Source organism: Parasteatoda tepidariorum, chromosome 3, assembly GCF_982258835.1.
Source record: "Parasteatoda tepidariorum strain Cologne lab strain chromosome 3, Ptep-v5.0, whole genome shotgun sequence".
Taxonomy (NCBI): domain Eukaryota; kingdom Metazoa; phylum Arthropoda; class Arachnida; order Araneae; family Theridiidae; genus Parasteatoda; species Parasteatoda tepidariorum.
The window spans coordinates 13,016,516-13,039,213 of record NC_141757.1 but is presented as its reverse complement, the minus strand read 5'-3'; the positions used below and the strand labels follow the sequence as shown (position 1 = coordinate 13,039,213).

The window sequence follows — 22,698 nt, the reverse complement described above, 5'->3', positions numbered from 1 at the left end:
TGATTTTGATCATTTTCACCTGGGTTGAAAAATGTCGTCTAAAATTGGCGATATTAAAAAGTTTAACAAATTTTAAAATATTTTAGTCATTTGTTCCATCTTAAGTCCAGATAATTCTACAGAGCAAAACGTTTATATGGAGAAAAAGCAACAGTTTCGCGTTCGTGGTCTAGCTTTTTTAATACATAAAAACTTTCTCCAATGCTGCATTACTACCTGGGCTCATAAAAATTTGCAAAAACTGGCGGGATTTCAATCAGTTTCATCTCGGTGCAAAAATGTCGCCAAATTTACGACTTTTAAAAAAGTTAAATAACTTTTAAAATATTTAATTTATTTGTCTGTTCTAAAGCCCAGATAATTCTTCACGGCAAAATAATACATATTGTTTTAAATCATCACTTTATTATTTCAAGTATAAGGCACTTGAAATACGGCTTTTTTTCTTTTTCTTTTTTTTTCCCCTTGGAGACAGAGCATCGAAAAACAGCGTTTTTCGAATCTCTGGAAGGAAAACAAAAGGAAACGTCGAAAAGGTATGAAGATATACTGAGGCAACATATGCTCTATTTGCAAGACCTCTTGAAAGGAATTGATTGCCCATTTCAACAAGATAATGCCTCGATACTCGCTGGACAAAAAAAAAAAAAAAAATTGCGTTCTCTACAAAATGTTCAAGTACTAGACTGGCCAGTCCTAGAGCCCTGACATAAATCCAACTGAGAGTGCTTGGGATATTTTAACTTGTCAAGTATGAAACATAGCACTGCTGAAAAACTCGGTATTCTTAAACCCCCAGAAACACATCATATAAGCTAATTAATTCAGTGGAAAAATTATTAATTTCTGCAAATTTTTATGAGCCCAGACAGTGAAGTGTTGGAATAAATTTACAAATAAGAAAACAGGATGTGTTGCCAAATCTTTGAACAAAAAATAAGCACATTTTAGGTACTTTTTAAGTACTCAGAAAATATTTTTAAGCACTATGTACATTAACAAAATGCAAAATAATTTTCAATGTCTTTACATGATAGTGATAAAATAACTAGTTTCAGTTTTTGACAAAGAACTCTTTTCTTGATTATATTAGCCAACATAAAAAGATAGAGAGATTTTTCGGTTCGATATCAGAGGGTGGAAAATGAAGTCTGAAATTGAGAATTATCTTACAAAATGCAGCAAAGCTGCACATGAGAGTGCTAGAATCTTACCGAACCCAGCTCTGTAGACGCACATGCGGACTCCCAAGCATTTCATCAAACATGTAAAATCATTAGCGCTTTCATACGCTATGAATTGACGGTACGCCGAAATTGCTTGTGGTTGAATAAATTGTGAAAACTTTGAAAAGAACAATATGAAAAGCACGCTTTTGCATAATACGTGAAGAAAATCGGCAGGGTAAAGAAAAAATCTCATTTTTGAAAAGGGAAAATTGAAAAATGAAACTCACTTTTGAAAAATGAAAAAAGCTTTTAAAAAACGAAAATAAGCACTTTTAAGCACTTTTTAAAAACGCTAATCACCATGTTGCAAATAAGAAAAATTTAAATCATAAATACTTTTCAGTTTCACAGAATAATGGTTTTCTGTTGCACAAAACTGACCTCATATTAACATTTTGCATTATTTTCATAACTAGCATAGAGGACAATGTATGGGCAAAACTAACCTAACAGTCACGAATAGCTGTTAGAAAGTCACAACAGTTAGACAGATTGCCATTTAATATTGTTTAGTACAACAGGAACATTTGCGCGCATTTAAATAGTTTTCGTAAAAACATATCGTCTGGGTTTGTTATTTCTTTCGTATTTCTTTCTATAATTCTAAGTTATTATATTTTAAATTTAAATAAAATCAAACGAAATAACTCATTTCTAAAGAACTGCATTAAAAGATTGATCGACCCATTAAAAGAAGGTTGCATATACCTGGAAAAGCAATTCATCACTTTAAAACGCACTCTTATTTATCTGATAAAAACCAAGAATTGAATCCATTTTTTTTTTTTTTTAAAGGAAAAAGGTCCTGCAATACTTACAATACAATAAAGAGAAGTGCAATTGATCGTGTTCCCTTAACCAATTACAAATTATAAAGAAAAAAAAATGCTTCTAATACCTAATCAAATTCGCATCAACATCAAACAACGCAACCTACTTTCGAAGCTAAAAATCATTTTAGGAAGATAATAATCTAAAAATATTTCGATTCCAGAAAAAAAAAAATTCGAACAATGGAGTCAACAGAAAGAGCTACATTAAAGGGCGTGCCAAATCAAAAATGTCGAAAGATTTAATAGGAAAGAAAGAAGAAAAAAAGTGTTCAATCACACATACACACACAAAAAAATAAACATCTTTTCTTCAAAACTAGGAAATTCGGCATCTTCATATAAACCAAAACCCTATTAACAGTTTTTTTTTCTTCGTTTTTTACCCCCAAATTGGATGAAACGAAACCGAAATTACTCCTTGAAAAAAAAAATCGCCAAGACAGGTGAGAAAAAAAATTTAGCACAAGGAAGAACAATTGTACCAAGAATAACGTTCCACAGACAATTGGATTCTTTCGACTTTCTTTTCTTTCTGTTCGCCCCGAAAAAATATCATAAATTTACTTAAAACCCGTGCGAGAATGTAATCTTTTATTGTTTTGTTGGGGGGAAAAAAGGTAACCTGAATCAGTCAGTAATTCGTGTACAAAATGGTAAACTATTTGGTAGAGAAAGAAAAATAACTATTTCACTTTCATTTTTACAAAAAGTCTTGTTTGCATTGAAAAAAAAGTAATATAAATCAGGGCCCGTGCTAAGGATTCAAATTATCAGCCAGTAAATTAGCCAAACATCAAAAGTATTCGCCAATTTTCGAAAGTCTTCGATAAATGCAAATCTTAACAATTTTTTTATGATTTATTTTTTTCACATAGAAAGCTATTTTGCGGATATTTATTTCAGGCATATACAGGGTGCGTAGCCAAATCTTTCAACAAAAAATAAGCAATTTTTAAGTACTTTTTAAGCACTCAAAAATATTTTTAAGCACTATGTACGTGAACAAAATGCAAAATAATTTTCAAAGACTTTACTTGACCATGATAAAATAACTAGTCTCTGTCAAAGAACACTTTTCTTGATCATATTAGCCATTATAAAATGATCAAGAGATTTTTCAGTTCGATATCCAGGGGTCTGTTCAGAAGAAATTTGGGTCCGTTAACGGACCCTTCACAAAATATCTTTTCATAAAAATGGACCCTTCACAAAATATTTTAACTTCAAAACGGACCCTTCACAAAATAATTTATCTATTAATCGGACCCTTCGCAAATTTGTTTGTCTTCATTATTGTTTTGTTAATCGACTAACCCCTTCCCAGGGCAGAAAATAAGAAAGATGGATGTAAACGAACTAAGTTTTGTCTTCGGCAGACGATTCTTCCATTATTCGTCCGAAATGAATTTTCTGCGTTCAGCAGTATAGGCTAAATACCAAGTATTTGTATGTTGCATTTCTAATTTAGAAGCAGCAATTGCTGTTTATTTTTGAAAATTTAATTTTTTTAATTATTATTTTACAGTGCCGAGCATAATCTTGTATCTATTTACAATTTAAAAACTCATTGAAAAAGTTTTTTGCAATAACCGGACCCTATTTGCACAAATTCATAAAAGCTGACCCTAGTTGAAAGAATGTGAGTAATTTTTCCACAATTTCACGAAAAACGGACCCTTCACAAAATGTCTGGACAGACCCCTGATATCAGAGGGTGGAAAAGGAAGACTGAAATTGAGAGTATCTTGCAAAATGCAGGAGAGTTGCACATGAGAGTGCAAGAATCTCACCAATCTCAGCTCAGTAGGGGCACAAGCGGACTCGCAAGTATTTCATCAAACCTGTAAAATGATTGGCGCTTTCATACGCTAAGGACCGACGGTACGCCAAAATGGATTGTGAAAACGTTTAATAGAACAATGAGAAAATCACGCTTTTGCATAATACTTCATTTTATTTTATAACCGTCGTTGAACAGCTGACCCAATTTTTGGGGTTTACGTTTACTAATGTTCAACTCCGTAGCCTTGTAATTTTGAACCCAATCCAGAACACAAGGGAACTCCTGGATCGAGTATCGGGAGAAAATTGCCTTCGTGCCTGCATTTGCGTTTACATGGAGATGAAGACCACGAGAACCTCCTACGGTTAGCCTGACGGCAAGGGGACTCTAACCCATGATCCGTCTACCACTGAGGAATTTCACGTCAGCACTGAGGGTCACCACTGAGAATATTTCACGTTGAACCCGGTTCGCCTCATTGGAAGGCGAAAGCTCTATCCCTGAGCCATCGGGGCTCTTGGCATAATACTTGGCGAAAATCGACATGGTAAAGAAATCTCATTATGAAAAGGGGAAAATTAAGCACTTTTTTAAAAAACACCCAATGAAAAAAAAAACCACCTTTAAGCACCTTTTTAAAAAAAGCGCTACGCACAATGTTTAATAGTCAAAAAAATTCAAATCCATCGGGGGAAAAAAATGGTAGCACGCTTTGTCTCATTTCAGTGCCTAATTGAGAATTAGCATTTGTTACACGAAGTCGATCCTACGCAGCATTTCTGTTTGGCACTTAGTACGTTAGAATCCTATCATTAGAAGTTATTGAGGTTGACAATTGTTTGAATCAATGTATATTAACTTATTAGTTTAAAAAAAAACGCCATATTTGTATAAAAAATATCGAAAACTTGTAAACCAGGGGTCTGTCCAGACATTTTGTAAAAGGTCCGTTTTTCGGGAAATTGTGAAAAAATTACTCACATTCTTTCAACCAGGGTCCGCTTTTATAAATTTGTGCAAATAGGGTCCGTTATTGCAAAAAAAAAAACTTTTTCAAGGAGTTTTTAAATTGTAAAGACATACAAGATTATGCTCAACACTGTAAAATTATAATTAAAAAAATTAAATTTTCAAAAATAAACAACAGTTGCTGCTTCTAAATTAGAGATGCAACATACAAATATTTGGTATTTAGCCTATACTGCTGAACGCAAAATATTCATTTCGGACGAATAATGGAAGAATCGTCTGCCGAAGACAAAACTTAATTCGTTTACATCCATCTTTCTTGTTTTCTGCCCTGGAAAGGGTTTATTCGATTAACAAAATAATAATGAGGATTAACAAATTTGTGAAGGGTCCGATTAAAAGAAAAATCATTTTGTGAAGGGTCCGTTTTTAAGTTAAAATATTTTGTGAAGGGTCCGTTTTTATGAAAAGATATTTTGTGAAGGGTCCGTTAACGGACCCAAATTTCTTCTAAACAGACCCCTGTAAACGATATCTTTCACCCTGCGGCAGATTTTTTTAGAGCTATCTGCGATAAAACATTCTAGCACTAATATCATTCTGCAAGATACTTTTAATAATAATCATGTTACTAATTTAAATTAACAAAAAGTTGTGTTTACAACGCACAAATTATTTCCTTCTTCGCATTTTGTAAATAATAATCACAATAATAAAAAAATAAAAAAAATTAAAAATCTTGAAATCCGCGTAGTAGTAATTGACGAAAAATAGATCGACGATGAAATCACGCGAATCGAGATTCTTTAAATGCGTGTTTCGTTCCGAGATTAGGTTGTTGTAATAAATAATATCGTATAAAAAAATATCGGATTTAAAAAAAACTAAGGAGAAATCAATAGAAATAACTGCCAAAAATTCCATAGAAATACTGCCTTAAAAACTAAATACCCAAATGCACGATTCGAATTTTCCATATTGTGTGAAATCTATCGGGGTATTTAAAAAATCACGTGAAAATCAATATCAATAACTGCCGGAAATACATATTTAAATATTACCTGTAAATTTGTGTAGAAAAGAAAAGTAAAATTTTTTGCTTTTTAATAGAAAACTCTTTCTGCAAGAACTCTGTAACGATCTGCGACAATGTCGCCATGTCGCTGCGATTCTGCCACCCTGCATGTAGATCAACCATAGTTTTTTTTAAAACATGTTTATTGCCACGTTCTTATCAACTCGCTTTCGAGTCTTTGATGTGCGAGATCTGATGATCGCAATTCTGATCACTTTCCATCTACCTTTAATATCTACTGTAACTCCGAGCTCAAGTTTCATTAGGATCCGGATTGCTACGACCAGAATTTTAACGTCATTTTATAGCCTCGTCCATCAAAATATCGACTACTTTCCCACTCAAAACTCCTCCAGATATCACTGCCTGGAGACAATGTAGTGATCACTACAAGAAAAATTTATCATCTACTTACGGACAAACTATATAGACGGCTTAAATTTCAACTGGAGCTTTGTTGTTGACCCTAAAACAACTTACAATTGCTTATTAAATTGTGCTTACTAACAGAAATTTCCACCATTTAGCGACATAAAAAAACTAACAGACAAAATTAAAGCTTCTTGTGGGGGGGGGGTGAGTTGTTATCGACACTGTCAACCATCGTCTAGGTCAGTGGTTCTCAACCTTTTTTTGTTGCGGCACACTTTCAACGATTTCGTAATTTGACGGCACACAATGAAAAATTAGATTAAAAGTTGTTTAATTACCCATCTTACACTGTGTTACATAGTTTGTGATAATAATTTTGAATGTGAAATAAAATAATATGTACTACAAAAGCACATTTATTAAGGGATTAATTATTTCTTTCGACCAATTTTTTACTAGTTAGTAACAGTTATTTATTTTTTGCTAGTTATTAATTGTTAGCTTGTTTTCTATAATTATTAACTGTTATTTTTCTGTGATTTCTTGTTAATTAGCTTTCTTGCTAATTATTAATTGTTAGCTAATTTTTTGTTAGTTATCCTTTGTTAATTTGTTTTTTATATATTTGTTTTTTTAGTTATCCTTTGTTAATTGCATAGCTTACTTTAATGATTAGCTCTTACAAAATTTTTTAAAATTGTGTTTCATATTCAATTTAAACACTTCCATCTTATTTTAAGATTGTCAGAGACAATAAAATCGCCGACAAAGATGTTCACGCGGTTAAAGCGTGAAAAAATTATGAAAAGTATCTATATATATATACACTTTTCTTTAATTTAAACTTTACTCATAATAAAAAAAAAGCATTATAATTTTTATTGTATCATTTCTAATATTTGGCGGTACATTTTAAGAATTTGGCGGCACACAAAAGTGCCGCGGCACAGTGGTTGAGAATCACTGGTCTAGGTAAAGGTTCCTCCATCCATCGAAGTAAGCGTGTTCAAATCGAAATGGGAGTTCCTGTCAAGGTAGGCTCGTTCACATCACGTCCGGGTCACCAATGTGGGGAGAGTAGATATCGACAATGTCAACCTTCATCTATGTCTATGAAAAGGTACCCTGACATAGAATCGAGTTGATATGTCTTATATACTAGTGAATTGAAATTGTATTTTTGTAGTGGTAGATACACTACACTTCTCTCATCACTTAAAATTTCTCACACGTCTTTCATAAGTGACATGCCTTATATTGTAGGTTTGATATATATTTAAAAAAAAAATTTAAAAATAAACTCTTTTTACCTGAAAAACTCGGTTTTAAGTTTCTATTTTGTTGTACTATATTGATTGTGAATTATCTTACAAGTTGCATTATTTTGTTTAAATACAAAAGAACAACGTCAAATTTTTTTCGCCAATGTTCTGTTTTTCCTTATTTAATGAAGTGTTCAAACACAATAATTCAAAATGCTCCAGTTTAACTGTCCAAGAGTTGAATTAATAAGCGACTTTGTAAATGTTTATTTTAAAGTGAAAAGAAGTTTTAAAAGAAATAATAATAATAAACATTATAACAGGCACTTAGTGGGAAAATTCTGACACTTTCCGCCAATTAATTTATTCGAAAGTAAACCAACTTCGATTTATTATCACTTCAATTCGAAAAAAAGAGGGAAAACAGAACACATTAATCTCACCACGCAAAAGCTACCTAAATAAATAAATAAATAAAAAAAAAATAAAAACTTTTTTCACTTTACTTTTCTCAAACAATTGAAAGAAAAGTCCACCTTTTTCACTAGAATTCGTGTTCAAAACATTCGAGATCCAAACCAGGTATTGTTCCTCCCAAGAAACGTGACCCCATCTTTTTCGAATTCTGGGTCAACAAGTCCCGTCAAGAGACGAGAACTAACTTCTCGAGAAGAATCCGCCCCTGTGTTTACTGTTGCCAAAAAAAAATTTATAAAAAAATATATTTTTATACATATTTTATGTAACTTAAAAGAGAACAAAATCATTGGGAGTGTCAGGGTAACACAAAACAGAGAAACAATTATATCCAAAACAGGTTCTTACCCTTTGGTCAATTTAATTTCTGCGAAGCAGTTTTTTTTAAATCTAAATTATTGTCAATCCCTGTTTTTAAAAACAGGAAGTACGAATGCAAACTCTATATTTTTGTTACTTGCTCTCGAAGAATAAAAAAAAAAAGGGGGGGGGAAAGGGGTGCTAAGCGTAGTAAAATGGAACAAATCGTATTTCTTCGTCAGAAAACGAGTTGTATTGTTTAAAAATTTAGTGGGTACAGAGATAGGAAGCGGGTATTAAAATTTCTTGGAAGTCTAGTATGAGTCATCGCTGTCTTATCTATAAAACGCCGACAAGAATACTGCTGAATAAACACTTAATATTTCTCGACACGCAAGAATGGAAGCGTAACCGTAGCCGAAAACAGGTTAAAAACAAAATAGAGTTTTTAGTATCATATAATTTTCAGAAAATGATTCAATGCGTCATTTTGACTTATGCGTAATAAATGAGAGAGTTACTAAAAACAGCTGAATGTTCTAGATTACTAACCTTCACGAGTAACAGCTAACTCAGACTTCAGTAGCTACAGGATAAGTGAGGTAGTAATGTTAAAAAATTAAACAGGAGAACAAAATTAAAAAAAAAGAATACTAATAATGTCCTATAAACAGATTTACAACAGTTTTTCTAAACTGTTGCTAAAACAGCTGAGTGATCTAGATTACTAAGCCTTCACTAACAGCTAACTAAGACTTCGGTAGCTACAGGATAAGTGCAGTAGTAGGCATGTTAAAAAATTAAACACACGAGAATAAAACGAAAAAAATACTAATAATGTCCTAGGATCAGATTTATAACTGTTTACTAAACTGTTGCTATAATAGCTAAATGATCTAGATCAGTAAGCCTTCACGAGTAACAGCTAACTTAGACTTCAGTAGCTACAGGATAAGTGCAGTAGTGAGCATGTTAAAAAATTAAGCACGAGAATAAAACGAAAAAAAGAATACTAATAATGTCCTACAAACAGATTTACAACTGTTTTTCTAAACTGTTGCTAAAACAGCTGAGTGCTCTAGATTACTAAGCCTTCACGAGTAACAGCTAACTTAAACTTTAGTAGCTACAGGATAAGTGCAGTAGAGAGCATTTTAAAAAATTAAACACGAGAATAGAACGAAAAAAAGAATACCAATAATGTCTTACAAACAGATTTATAACTGTTTTTCTAAACTGTTGCTAAAACAGCTGAGTGATCTAGTAGATTACTAACCCTTCACGAGTAACAGCCAACTTAAGCTTCACCTTTATCAGTAGCTACAGAATAAGTACAGTAACAGTATAAGTACAGTAGTGAGCACGTTAAAAAATCAAACACGCGAATAAAGCGAAAACAACGAGAAAAAGAGCACAGACAATGTTCTATAAACAGATTTATAACTGCTTCGATACGATAATGAAGCACCTTCTTCAGTGTCGAACTATGTTTCGACACTGAAGAAGATGCTTCATTACAGTACCGAAACGATCGTATTGTCGATTCAAAAACAGCGCATAAAAAGAACGAATACAGTCACATAAACAGGCATACGATCGTTTCAGAACTATAAAAAGGCACCTTCTTCAGTGTCTGAGCACTGATTCTTCTTCTGTGTTTTGACACTAAATAAGGTGCTTCAATACAATACCGAGAGAATTTTATCGTTTGCCTAAAAGCTACTTGAAAAAGAATACAAATGATATCACATAACGATCGTTTCAGTACTACTATAATATAGCACCATTTCAGTGTTAGAACACAGCTGATCCCTCTTCTGTATTTTCGACACTGAAGACGGGGATTCCATACAGAACCGAAACGTTTATATTGCCTATATATGTGACACTTTTTACGCTGTTTTAACTTTATTTTTTTAAACCCTTTCATTTTATTTATCAGACACATGATTTAGAAAACAACAGTTACTGGGAATATTAATGCATTTTGTTCTTAACCTATATTTAATACGCTCCCACCCCCACCCAGTGATTAATGAACCAGTTTTACTCTCTTTGACACAGATTCCACCAGGTTTTTACAGAATCTTTACTTAAATATAGCCTATAGGTTGTCAATGGGATTAAAATCCGGAATCCCTCTTCAATGGCCGCACCTTCATATGCTAGGAACTACAACTTATCAATTAATGTAAAAACCTAACGCCTTCAGAAAAAAAATATATTCCAAAAGAGGTTATGCATTTTAAATTTTAAATAATTAAAAACAAAAAAATTTAATTTCAAAAGCGATTCTTAAAAAAAAAATACATTGAGTATTCTAGTGTGGTGTAACTACCACTATAAACATTAAATACCGATTCACTAGTATATAAGACAAGTTAACTTGATTCTATATTAAGTCACTTTTTAGTAAATGAAGGTTGACACAGTCGATAATTAAATCCCCTCAATGGTGACCTGCGGAAGTGATATGAACTCGACAACATCGATGGATGGATCACATTAAACAGTTGATTTACTTAAAATATAGCGATAAAAAAAAAGCCGGTGAAGTAAATAAAAGTCTCCCTTTCAATAAACAAAAATGAAGAAAAAATTATAATGAGCAAATTGATATAATTAAAAAACTAATAAATAAATAAAAGAAGAAGAAAAAAACAGCATAAATCAACTAGCGGCAATCGTTCATCGAATTCTATCACAATTAAAATTCTGAAAGAGGAGTTATGTGGCGTAACTACCACTACAAATATTAAACACCCTCAAATTCACAAAAAAAAAAAAAAAAAAAAATATAAAAAAAAAAACAATTAAGTGGTTTATACTTTGTGAACCTCTAGTTCAATTAATTGAAGGTAGCTGGGTGTGTAGGGAAAAAAAAAAACAATAGTGTTCGAAAAGCGTAAGTCCTCTTCGTTGCACTTAAATAATTGGCCATTCTTTCTGGTATTAAATTTTCCCCGTAATGTGTGCAAGTGAGAGTTGCTTCCTCTTCGTTACACTAAACCAATTTTTTTTTAAAAAAAAAAAACAAAAGCCGCACATCCTTGAGTACCATAATTCATTAAAAAAAACGGCAATGAACTGCACATACAGAAAACGTTTAACTACAACAACTACAACTAATTATTGTTGACACTTCATAATCATTAATCTTCACTTTGGATTTTATATAGTTGCGCTACTGTTAAAAGTTAATACTTATTATTATTGTGTGATTTTTTTTAAGCTTTGAATACTCTGAAATTCGTTTTGCAGTTTCATCAGAATATGTGCACAGTGCATCCCAAATAATAAAGCCATCCACCTGAATCGTTCTGAGTGAGGAAATAATATGAGTTTCGAACTTAATACAAAAAAAAAAACTGCACTAATTTTAAAATATAAAATTTGAAGGAGAGAAGAAAAACCGTGGAAGAAAATTTTCGTCACAAGTTCTCTTTCTCACAAATTTAAAATTCAAATGAAAGAAAAAGTAAGTTCAGGCACACCTTAAGTCATGAAGTTTCAATTGGAGAAAAAAAATACTTCAAAACGTTAAAAATGCAAACAAATTATTAGAATAGAACTTCTCCACTGCGTAATCCTAAATTATCTTCTCTTAATTTATTTTCATTTGTATATTTTAAAATTTTCTTTTCCGTATTTGAAACTTTATGGCTTACTCTTTTGTTTGAACTCACCTTTTCAACACTTTAAATTTTAAATGAGTGATGAACAATTTAAATTTTAATTTTAAATGAGTTGACTCGTAAGAGGAGTTATAAGTGAGGGAAGGTTTATAAATTAATAAAAAATATTCATTTCAAATTATTTCGTAAAAAATATAATTGTAATTAACTATCTTCTTTCGTAGTATAATAATAAACAACATTTGCGGAAAACATTTAAATGAAACTGTTGCTGCCTATCAATATTCATAACATTTAAGCCAATTATTGAAATTATTATTGAATTGCGAATTATTTCGGAATATTATTAAAAAATTATAAAATTTTGAATACTGTAACTGTGATCATTAAAAAAACGACAATAAACACTCGATATTACTAAAAAAAAAATTTGCCATTCATTCGAAAATTTTCGTTTAGTCTTTAAAAAATTTTATTTTACGTTATACGTTACAAAAGCATGCCGTAATAAAAAAAATTATTTTTATTATTTGTATGTGAATACATACACTTTATTCACATTTTAATGCTTTCATTTTTTCAATTTGAGAAAAGCGTGGACATAGATATTTGTAGCATTAATATCAAGTTATAAGGGACAATAACTTTTATTTTTCAAGAATATAACATATTCTACATTATGATTCTTCTAGCGACAATAACTTTTTTTCAAGAATATAACATATTCTAAATTATGATTCTTTTAGCCACAATAACTTTTATTTTTCAAGAATATAACATATTCTAAATTATTATTATTATAGGGACAATAACTTTTATTTTTCAAGAATATAACATATTCTAAATTATGATTCTTCTAGCCACAATAACTTTTATTTTTCAATAATATAACATATTCTAAATTATTATTATTCTAGCGACAATAACTTTTATTTTTCAAGAATATAACATATTCTACATTATGATTCTTCTAGAGGCAATGACTTTCAAATTCCAAGAATATTACTTATTCTATTAATTTGTTATTACACGACCAAGGTGGAGGAAAAGAAAAAATAAAACATAAGCAATTTTTTTTAAAAAAAAAACTCGAATTCTGAATTTATTGAAGAAAAAAAAGTAAATATTGAAGAATTCTGAAATTATTAAATATTTATTTAAGAATTATAAAAATTTTGAACCCTTATTCATATGAGATTAATAGAATTAATAATCCCTATTCTTAAATAAAAGAAGAAAGAAAAAAATCCATAATTATTACTTTTGCCAAACACTATCTTTAGCCCTCATGTTTTGTACATTAAAATGTGAAAACATTAAAAAAAAAAAAAAAAAAAATCAGTTGAACTATACTAATTTCCGCCTCCAATAACGTTACAGGTCAGTGCACGTAAGGACAGGACTCTCTATATTTTCTTTTTAATTTATTTTTCTTTTTTACTTTTTTTAAACCAGAATTCTCGGTCGAAAACGATAATAAAAGAGTTTATTACGATGATGCTCTATTAATTTGTTTTGTACCGTTGCTGTTTATCATGTCTTTTTCACTCTTTTTCGTTTTTATTTTCACGCATATTTCAAATAGGTGAAACATAATATGTACGTTTTCTCTTTCACGTTTAAGTAGCAAACGAAGTTTCCGTTGGCCTACATGGGAAAATTCTAATTTCCCTTTCGAATATGATTGCAGATTTAAATCACAGAAAAATGCACAAGTATTTAAAAAAAGAATGACTGCACTTCAATCAAAATGCGAAAGTGTTGTTATTTGCTTTGTTTTTTCAAAAGAAATCATTCAAAGCAGTTGGAATAATATAGTTTTTTTGTTGTTCTTTGAATGGAAATGAGAGCAAATCTGATTACAACTTTCTATATTATAAGAAATCAAAATAAGTTTGGATTTATTTAACTTAAATACCGGGAAAATATGTGATTGAAATAAAAGGGTGTGGTTTTTTAGAGTTCGATAACGAAATATTTAGCGGGTGGGCAATATTTTTAAAAACTGAAATCTTATTAAATTTATTTAATAATTTTGATTTCGATAAAGAAATTTTTAATGAATACGACGCGATATGTTATTTCTGCAACAGAAATTAAAAAACTTTTGCTTGTTTTTTTTAAAAAAATACAGAAATCTTAATAGAAATACAACTAAACCATATAAAGACGTCGTTGTGGGTCGTTCTTAATTCGTCGTTAAAAAACGTTGAATTAAGTAGAGAGAAAAGAAAAAGGTCACGAATCCTCGTGCTAAGACTGTTATTTAAAAGCCGTTCCTTTCTCAAAAATACAAATATTATTATTATTATTTTTTAATTATTGTTATTATAGATAACCCTACGATAAATGTTGTGTGTGAAAATGCCTAAGGTCATGTCATTACAAGGCCACTTTTAAAAAGCCGTTCATTTCTAGAAAATACTAATATTATTTAATACAAAAAAATCTTGCAAATGCTTATACAATGATGAAGCAACGTTACTCTGGTGTTCAAATTTTGCATGAACTTAGAATAATAATAAATAAATAAATAAAAATAAAAAGCATTGTAAAAGCAGGGTGCGTAGCCAAATTCTTCAACAAAAAATAAGCACCTTTTAAGCACTTAAAAATATTTTTAAGCACTTTAAAAAATATAATTAGGCAGTGTTGGCAAGTTTTTGACAATTGACAGTTTTATCCAGATTTAACCGTCATGTCAAAAAAATAAAAATCAAACTTTTGGCATAGTTTTTGACAACTGTCTAAAATCATGAAATTTTGAGCGCAAAACGAATGGCGTTTTCATACGCTAAGGACAGACGGTACGCCGAAATAGATAGGGGTTGAATTAATAGTGAAAACGTTGAATAGAAGAATATGAACAGGGTCTTTTTGCATAATACGTGGCTAAAATCAACATCACAGTGCGTAGCCAAAGCTTTCAATAAAAAATAAGCACAATTTGAGTACTTTTCAAGCACTCAAAAAGTATTTTTAAGCACTACGTACATTAACAAAATGCAAAATAATTTTTTAAGACTTTACATGATCATGATAAAATAACTTGTATCTGACAAAGATCTCTTTTCTTGATTATATTAGCCATTATAAAAAGATGAAGAGGTTTTTCGGTTCGATTTCAGAGGTTGGAAAATGAAGCCTGAAATTGAGAATAACTTGAAAAATGCAGCAGAGTTGTACACGAGAGTGCAAGAATCTCACCAAACCCAGCACAGTAGACGCACATGCGGACTCGCAAGTATTTCATCAAACGTGTAAAATGATTGGCGCTTTCATACCGACGGTACGCCAAAATGGATTGTGAAAACGTTTAATAGAACAATGAGAAAACCACACTTTTGCATAATACTTTATTTTATTTTATAACCGTCGTTGATAAAGAAAACAATAAACAGGGTGCGTAGCCAAATTATTCAACAAAAAATAAGCACTTTTCAAGCACTCAAACCATATTTTTAAGCACTTTAAGCGGTTTTATCTTGTTTTAGCCATCATGTCAACAAAAAAAAAAAAACTTTCGGTATTATTTTTGACATTTGTCAAAAATCATGAAATTTTGAATCATGCAAAACGAATGATGTTTTCTTCCGCTATGGACTGCCAATGCGCCGAAATAGATTGGGGTTGAATTGTGTCTGTTTGCATAATTCGAAGCGAAAACCAACATGGTAAAGGAAAAATCTCATTCTGAAAAAGGGAAAATTAAGCACTTTTTAGAAACACCCAATGAAAAAAAGCACCTTTAAGGGCTTTTAAAAAACGAAAATCGAAAATGAGCACCTTTACGCACTTTTTAAAAACGCTACGCACCATGTTAAACATGAAAAAGTGAATAACTTTCACCTACAAACCAACGAATTCTCATTACGCGAAATTGAAGAGAAAAAATAAAATAAAATAAATAAAATGAAAACAACCGAAATCGGGTTCCATAAACAATGGAATAAATTAAATTAAGCGTGCATGAAAAAAGGCAGTGGCAAACCCTTATTGTAAAATTGAAGAAAATATTAGGTTTCCATACGGAAGCGTAATTCAGAAGCCATGAAATTCATGCTGAATAATAAGGCCACCTCACTGGTTCATGAAACAACTTTTCTTTGCAAAGGTAACGCGATCTGCAGAGCGAAGCTGGTTTCACGAAGAAACTCGTTTAATATTCAGCGATATCTTTTAACTCTGAAACAAATTACGTTATTATTATTTTTTTAAATTACCGCATTGTGTAATCTATCATCTTTAGGGTGATATTTAAAAAAAAAGAAAAAAAGAAACAAAAAAATATCATACGTTAATTACTCATTTTCACTCGATTGCAGACGCATTTTTTTTTTTTTTTTTTTTGTTAAAATTTTTTTATTTGTTATTGAAATGCTAATTCACTTATTTATGATGACAAATTTATATATATAAAAAAAGTTAATAAATGAATTAATCATAACAAAATGAGTAACCACGTTACTTTATTTTAGTGTTTAAAGATGTTATCAACATAATGTATATTCACAACTCTTATGTTGCGTCCATTTACTTTGGATTAATTATCGTACCTATGTAGATGTCGATTAAACGTTAGTTAATTATTCATGATCAGGGGTCTGTCCAGACATTTTGTGTAAGGTCCGTTTTTCGTGAAATTGTGAAAAAATTACTCACATTCTTTCAACCAGGGTCCGCTTTTATGAATTTGTGCAAATAGGGTCCGTTATTGCAAAAAAAAAAAAAAACTTTTTCAAGGAGTTTTTAAATTGTAAAGACATACAAGATTTTGCTCAACACTGTAAAATTATAACTAAAAAAATTAAATTTTAAAAAATAAACAACAATTGCTGCTTCTAAATTAGAGATGAAAATACAAATATTTGGTATTTAGCCTATACTGCTGAGCGCAGAATATTCATTTCGGACGAATAATGGAAGAATCGTCTGCCGAAGACAAAACTTAATTCGTTTACATCCATCTTTCTTGTTTTCTGCCCTGGAAAGGGTTTATTCAATTAACAAAATAATAATGAAGATAAACAAATTTGTGAAGGGTCCGATTAAAAGAAAAATCATTTTGTGAAGGGTCCGTTTTTAAGTTAAAATATTTTGTGAAGGGTCCGTTAACGGACCCAAATTTCTTCTAAACAGACCCCTGATGATGAATATCTATTCCCATTAAAGAAACTTTGTTGACGTTTTTCCTTTTTATCTTATCAATTCATTAACTTCTTCTGACGATAAATTTAACTTTAATCATTAAATTAATAAATTGCAACAACGAATTATTACATAAATTTGCTGCAACGTTGCCATTGGATTAATTATCATATTTTTCTTAATGCTGATAAGGGACATTGAAAAAGAACCGATAGTATTTTTTTATAATAACATTATTAAAAAAATTAATGTGTAATGTTAAGATAATAAATGTTAATATAACAAATAAATATATTCTAATGAGGTATACTGCATTCACAATTATTACTTCTCTTCACAATAATTTATGGGATATGTTAAGCGAGGTTCCCTGGCCTAATTAGGCTGCAGAGAGAAACTATTTAGTTCACTGAGGCCCACAAAGACTCTGATAAACTAAAAACAATGTTTAGAAAGATGTTAAATATTATGCATCAGTGGTTACCAACTGGCCGTTTTTTTTTTTGTGGCCCGCGAACTAAAATATATTGGTTATCATTTTTCATAAAAACTCTATTAATTAAACTAAAAAACTATAAAATACTTTTCCTTCGTTTAAAAAAATTAATAAATTAAAAAAAACTAATTTCTTCGTTTCTGTGAAATTTAACATACCAACGGTGCAAAAAAAAATATTTCTCAGGTTTTGCACCCAAGAAAATATTTATTCAAATACGAAAATAATCGTGTATGTTGCTCTTTTTTTTTTTTTTTTTTTTTTTTTTTGTGAATATAATTTAGCATATGCGTATCAGAAATTTTTTCGAAGAAATTCTCCGACTTAACTTTTTGAAACCACTCATTTAGGACGAAATTATTTACATTTGTAAATTGTGTGGCCAGAATTTTTTAATATGCAATTTAATAAACAATTTTTAAAAATCTACTTCTTATTTCAATTTAAAATTCAATACTTTTGCTTTGTACAACTTGATAAAAATCTGACAGTAATATTGAATGTTCCTTCAAACATAAAAAAGTCCTATATAAAATTTTGATAAAGTTGCGGCCCGCCATTTGACTGGTGTTTTTAATTGCGGCCCCCGGCCTCATGTAAGTTGGAAACCCCTGTTATATATCACAACTTAATGCTTTTATTTTGAACTCTTTCCGCTGCCACGTTAATAATTGCTCCGTTGAATTCTAATTATAATTAAAAAATTGAATTTTGGTACACGAAGAACCATAATTGAATTGAATAAACTAATTGAATTCAATAAACTAACTAAATAAATTATCTAACTAACTTAAATAAGCTAACTAAAACATTGAATTGAATAAACTAAATTCGATTCCTGTAGAAAATGCTCTTTTTAAACTATTACTTCCACGAGCCAAAATTAGCAAACACGGCATTCTAAAACTCAAATCAATATCGATATTTATGTATTAAAATCGATATAAAAAATTATAAAAAAAAATCGATATTATAAAATATCGAGAAGTACCAATACTTCGATAGTGTCGATAGTTTTTTATTGATTTATAGTAACAAACAGATAGTAACTCAATTCAAATTTAGTGTTTCTGATATTATTTAATTTCAGAAATTTATCCGTGAACGATGCGACTTACATTTTTTTAACTTGCCGCAATATTAAAACAATTAATTGAGATTTACTTAATTAATATTTCTTTTGTTTTTTAATGTTTTATATCTGTAATTGTATTTGGACTACCAACGTTTACGTTAATATTGAAATGATTTTTTAAACTCAATGACACCTCAACACAAAAAAGCAAGGGCTTTTCAAATAAATAAACTAAAAAATAATAATATTTAAAAAAAATATACAAAATGTACTTATCGATTTCGATAGCTATTATTTATTTATTTTTTATTTCTCATTTGTTCAAAAATAAATAAAAAAGTTGAATTTACTGTGTTTACTGGCAACTTTATCGCCTCCATTTCTTAATAAAATATGTAACCAAGAACATTTTAAGATAAATATTTTCCATTTATGTTCATTCAAAAAAAAGGTCCCTCACATTTTGTTTCTAAGTTGCAGATAATTTATAACAATTTATTATTATTTTTAAGAATAGCAACCAAAATAATAATAATAATAATAATAAGTATATCGTAAGATAAAAACGGCAGCGTATTGATCGAAAAATACTGAAAAATTAGGGTTTAACATTTAATTAATACGAAAAAGTTATTAAATTTAAAAAAAAAAAAATCTTACGTATAATACGGGCTGTTTAATCAGATCACAGAAAATTTTAAGAACAAGTCGGAAAAAAACATAGTAAAAATCCGTTTAAATCTTGCAAAATTCATAACTCCAAACTCCTTTTTTTTTTTTCCAGAAATTTATTTTAAATTATTTTGGTTTTTAAGGTCAAATAATTGTAAAAAAATATATCATTTAGGTCTCACTAAATCAATGCGCAATCATTAATTTTCCTTAAATTCAGGGTGACCCAAGTGTGTATTTAACAGATATTTTATTAAACAATATGTTAATATATATATAAATATAGGTGTGTGTGGCATATAGTAATTTGCTATAATCCTTAAAAAGAAAAAAAAACTTATATTACGCTTTTTTACCAAAAAGAAAAAAAACTTTAAGCTTATTCTCTCATGAGGTTAAATATTTTTGGTAAATATAAAACTAAAGTAAAAAATTTTTTTTTTCCGACTTGAAATTTTGAATATCGAAGAGATACACCCCTAATAATATACTTCAATATATATAACTCTCAATTATACTAAGGTAATCATGATTTAAATCGGAGGTTTAATCGGGTATGAAACCCTAATTGATCAACCCTCTTTCGGCGGAACCCCGACTTTCAATAGTTCTCTGGAAGCCCTTATGATCCTTCCATGTATTACTAGTGCATCTTGGAACACTTTTTGGGATCATCTAATTTAAATTATACCTATCTGCAGCAATTCGTAAATCATCTTTTAAATCGCGATTCAAATCACTTTTATTTGTTAAGATTACATTTTTTTTCAAAGTCTGATTTCAATGTCACTGGAAGGAAGAGAGAAATAATAATAAAAAAGTAATTATTATTTAATTTATAAGCTAGAAACAATTTTATCTTGGCTCGAAATAGGCTCAATATGGGTCAATATTGGGATGTCTAGATTTTTTAATATGGGTCCAATGCAGTTGTCAATATCGGCAAATATAGGAATATCGGTTGGGCTCGAAATAGGCTCAATATGGGTCCCATATTGGGATGTCTAGAGTATTTAATATTGGTCCTATGCAGTGTCAATGAGGGCCCAAGTTATTTTGCTGCTAGGAATGTAAAGTAATACGCAGTGTCAATATCGGGCTATATAGGACCAATATAGGGCTTATATTAGTCGAATAATAATTATAAAATATCTGGGGTGAATCTGAAAATTCTATATAGAGCCGATATTGGTTGTAAAGCGACAGTAAAATATTGAGTGAATCGGACAATACTATATATGGCCCATATAGGAAAATATAGGCCCTTTGAACCTTATTGGGCCAATATTCGTGAATATTGGTCCAATGAGAGTCCAAGTTATTTTACTGCAAGGGTTGTAAAATAATTTGCTATTTAATAAACATATTTCGATTATAACAAATTTGTTTCATGTTTGATTCAGTACAAATACTTTTAAAACTTATTAAACACGTATTTTGCGAACATAAATAACGTAATGAAAAAGGACTTGTTTCGGCAGAAGCCATTTAAAACAATTGTATTTTTTTTAAGGAATAATTGTGCTCCTTATCCTATATTTATTCTTCATTTAATAGCCTAAACTAACAAATTGTGAACTTTTGTCTTCGCAAATTCAAGAGGAAATTGAGAGTGAATAATAAATAAAAAAAAACTACGATTTTCGTTTTCCAATAATGTGTTTGTGTAATTATTTTAACCTTATTATTTTTGAAAATTCTCTTAAACAAAACATTATGTAAAAATAAAAAGAGCTTGATTATTTATTTACTTACTTTTAATTAAAACGTTATTGCAAAATGAAAATAATATGCTTTATCTTTTGATAGATAGAATTTTAATTAAAATAAACACTTTACAAACCATAACAAGATTTTCCAAATCAAAATAAAACATACATTGAGACATTATTATTCTAAAATAATTATACTGGAAGTAGTTAATGCTCCTATGTCTTATCAAAACAAAGTATTGTGATCGCTCTACTTTAAAGATTTAAAATAATAAGATGAAAACCAGTAGCGGTGAAAATGGGTTTTTATTAAACTTTTTATACGCTCAAAGAACTGATAATAATTGAAAGAAAAAGTTTGAGAATACTTCCTAGTGAAAACTGGAAATACTTCATTATTTTAAACAGCTGTTCTACTTCCCAAATTTAAAATTAAAGTTTGGCGAGAAAATATGAAAAACTTAAATTGAATAACAAAAAACCTTATTTCAATTTATATGTAACTATTTCCTAGTTGGCGAAAATCCTTTTTCTTAAGAATAAATAAAATTTACTTGATTTTTTTTTTTGAAATAAATCGAATTTTTTATTATTAATAAAAAAATCCATTTAAAATAAAATAAATTTAAAAAAAAAAATTTAAAAAATAAACATTATTGCGATACGTATTTTTTTCATATAAAATGAATACATTAAAAAATGAATTATTCCATTTTTTAAGTATAATGAATAGATAAAAAAGAATTGCCTAAATATTAATTAAAACTAATATTATACACTGAGAAAAAAAAGTATGGTCAGACTAAAAAAAAAAAAAAAAAAAAAAAAAGAGTTCGGTCATTTTTATCGAATCGCTTTGAAATGATTTTGGTAAAATTAACCATAAAATATGGTTTTATCATACACGTGCTAAAATTTGGTTAATGTTGCAGCCTTTTGTAATTTTATTATTATACTTTGCAGCCTAACATAAAAACCACTTATTCGGTTAAATTTACTTTTCAGTTTTGTATTTTTTCTAAATGCGTGGTAATAAGAACTCTTAATTTTGAAAAATCAGAATTTCCGGCAAACCTTACCATGTGAACATAAAATTACAAAAATGAATGGTTTAAATACTGTATACTTTGGTTTTATCAAGCAGAATCACATTTTATTTATTTATTTTTTATCAGAATTTTTCTCTCTCTGTAACTAAAAGAAGTCACCCCCCCCCCCCCCCGACTTACCTCAACTGTAGAAAAAGACCTGCAATAATTCTGTATTCATTTTCTTTAACTGATAAAATTATACCAATACAATTCTGAAATCATCATTTTTGTAAGATAATTTACTATTAAACATTAATCTGTTTTTAGGTTTTCGATAAAATACGTTTTTGCATAATTCACTTTATTTAGCATCACCACCCGTATTCCTTAGTTTAAATAGAAATAAAACTAAATTAAAAAAAAAAAAAAATTATAAAACGGATAACACAAAGCTAATAATTTTATTGGTTTACAGATTTCAGGAAATAAAAGTTAAAAAATATTATCAATTCTCCTTATCTAATAAAACCACACCTTTATTTGCAATCTTTTCTGAAATGTTTATTTGCTGTCGAATCCTATCATTAAAAAGTTTGGGAAATATAATTAAAATAAAAACAGCAAATCAA

General features: G+C 29.5%; 1 protein-coding gene and 1 long non-coding RNA gene across 4 annotated transcripts in view; one reads left to right on the top strand and one right to left on the bottom strand.

The window, feature by feature from the left end:
• ftz-f1 (ftz transcription factor 1) overlaps positions 1 to 22,698 on the bottom strand; it is a 191,122-nt gene that overhangs the window by 55,808 nt on the left and 112,616 nt on the right. The gene's annotated exons all lie outside the window — the stretch shown is intronic.
• Positions 439 to 8,129, top strand: LOC147812772 (uncharacterized). The gene is made up of 4 exons (XR_015432424.1): positions 439 to 3,197; positions 3,774 to 4,755; positions 5,333 to 6,500; positions 7,234 to 8,129. It is a non-coding gene; the product is annotated as an uncharacterized LOC147812772 (long non-coding RNA).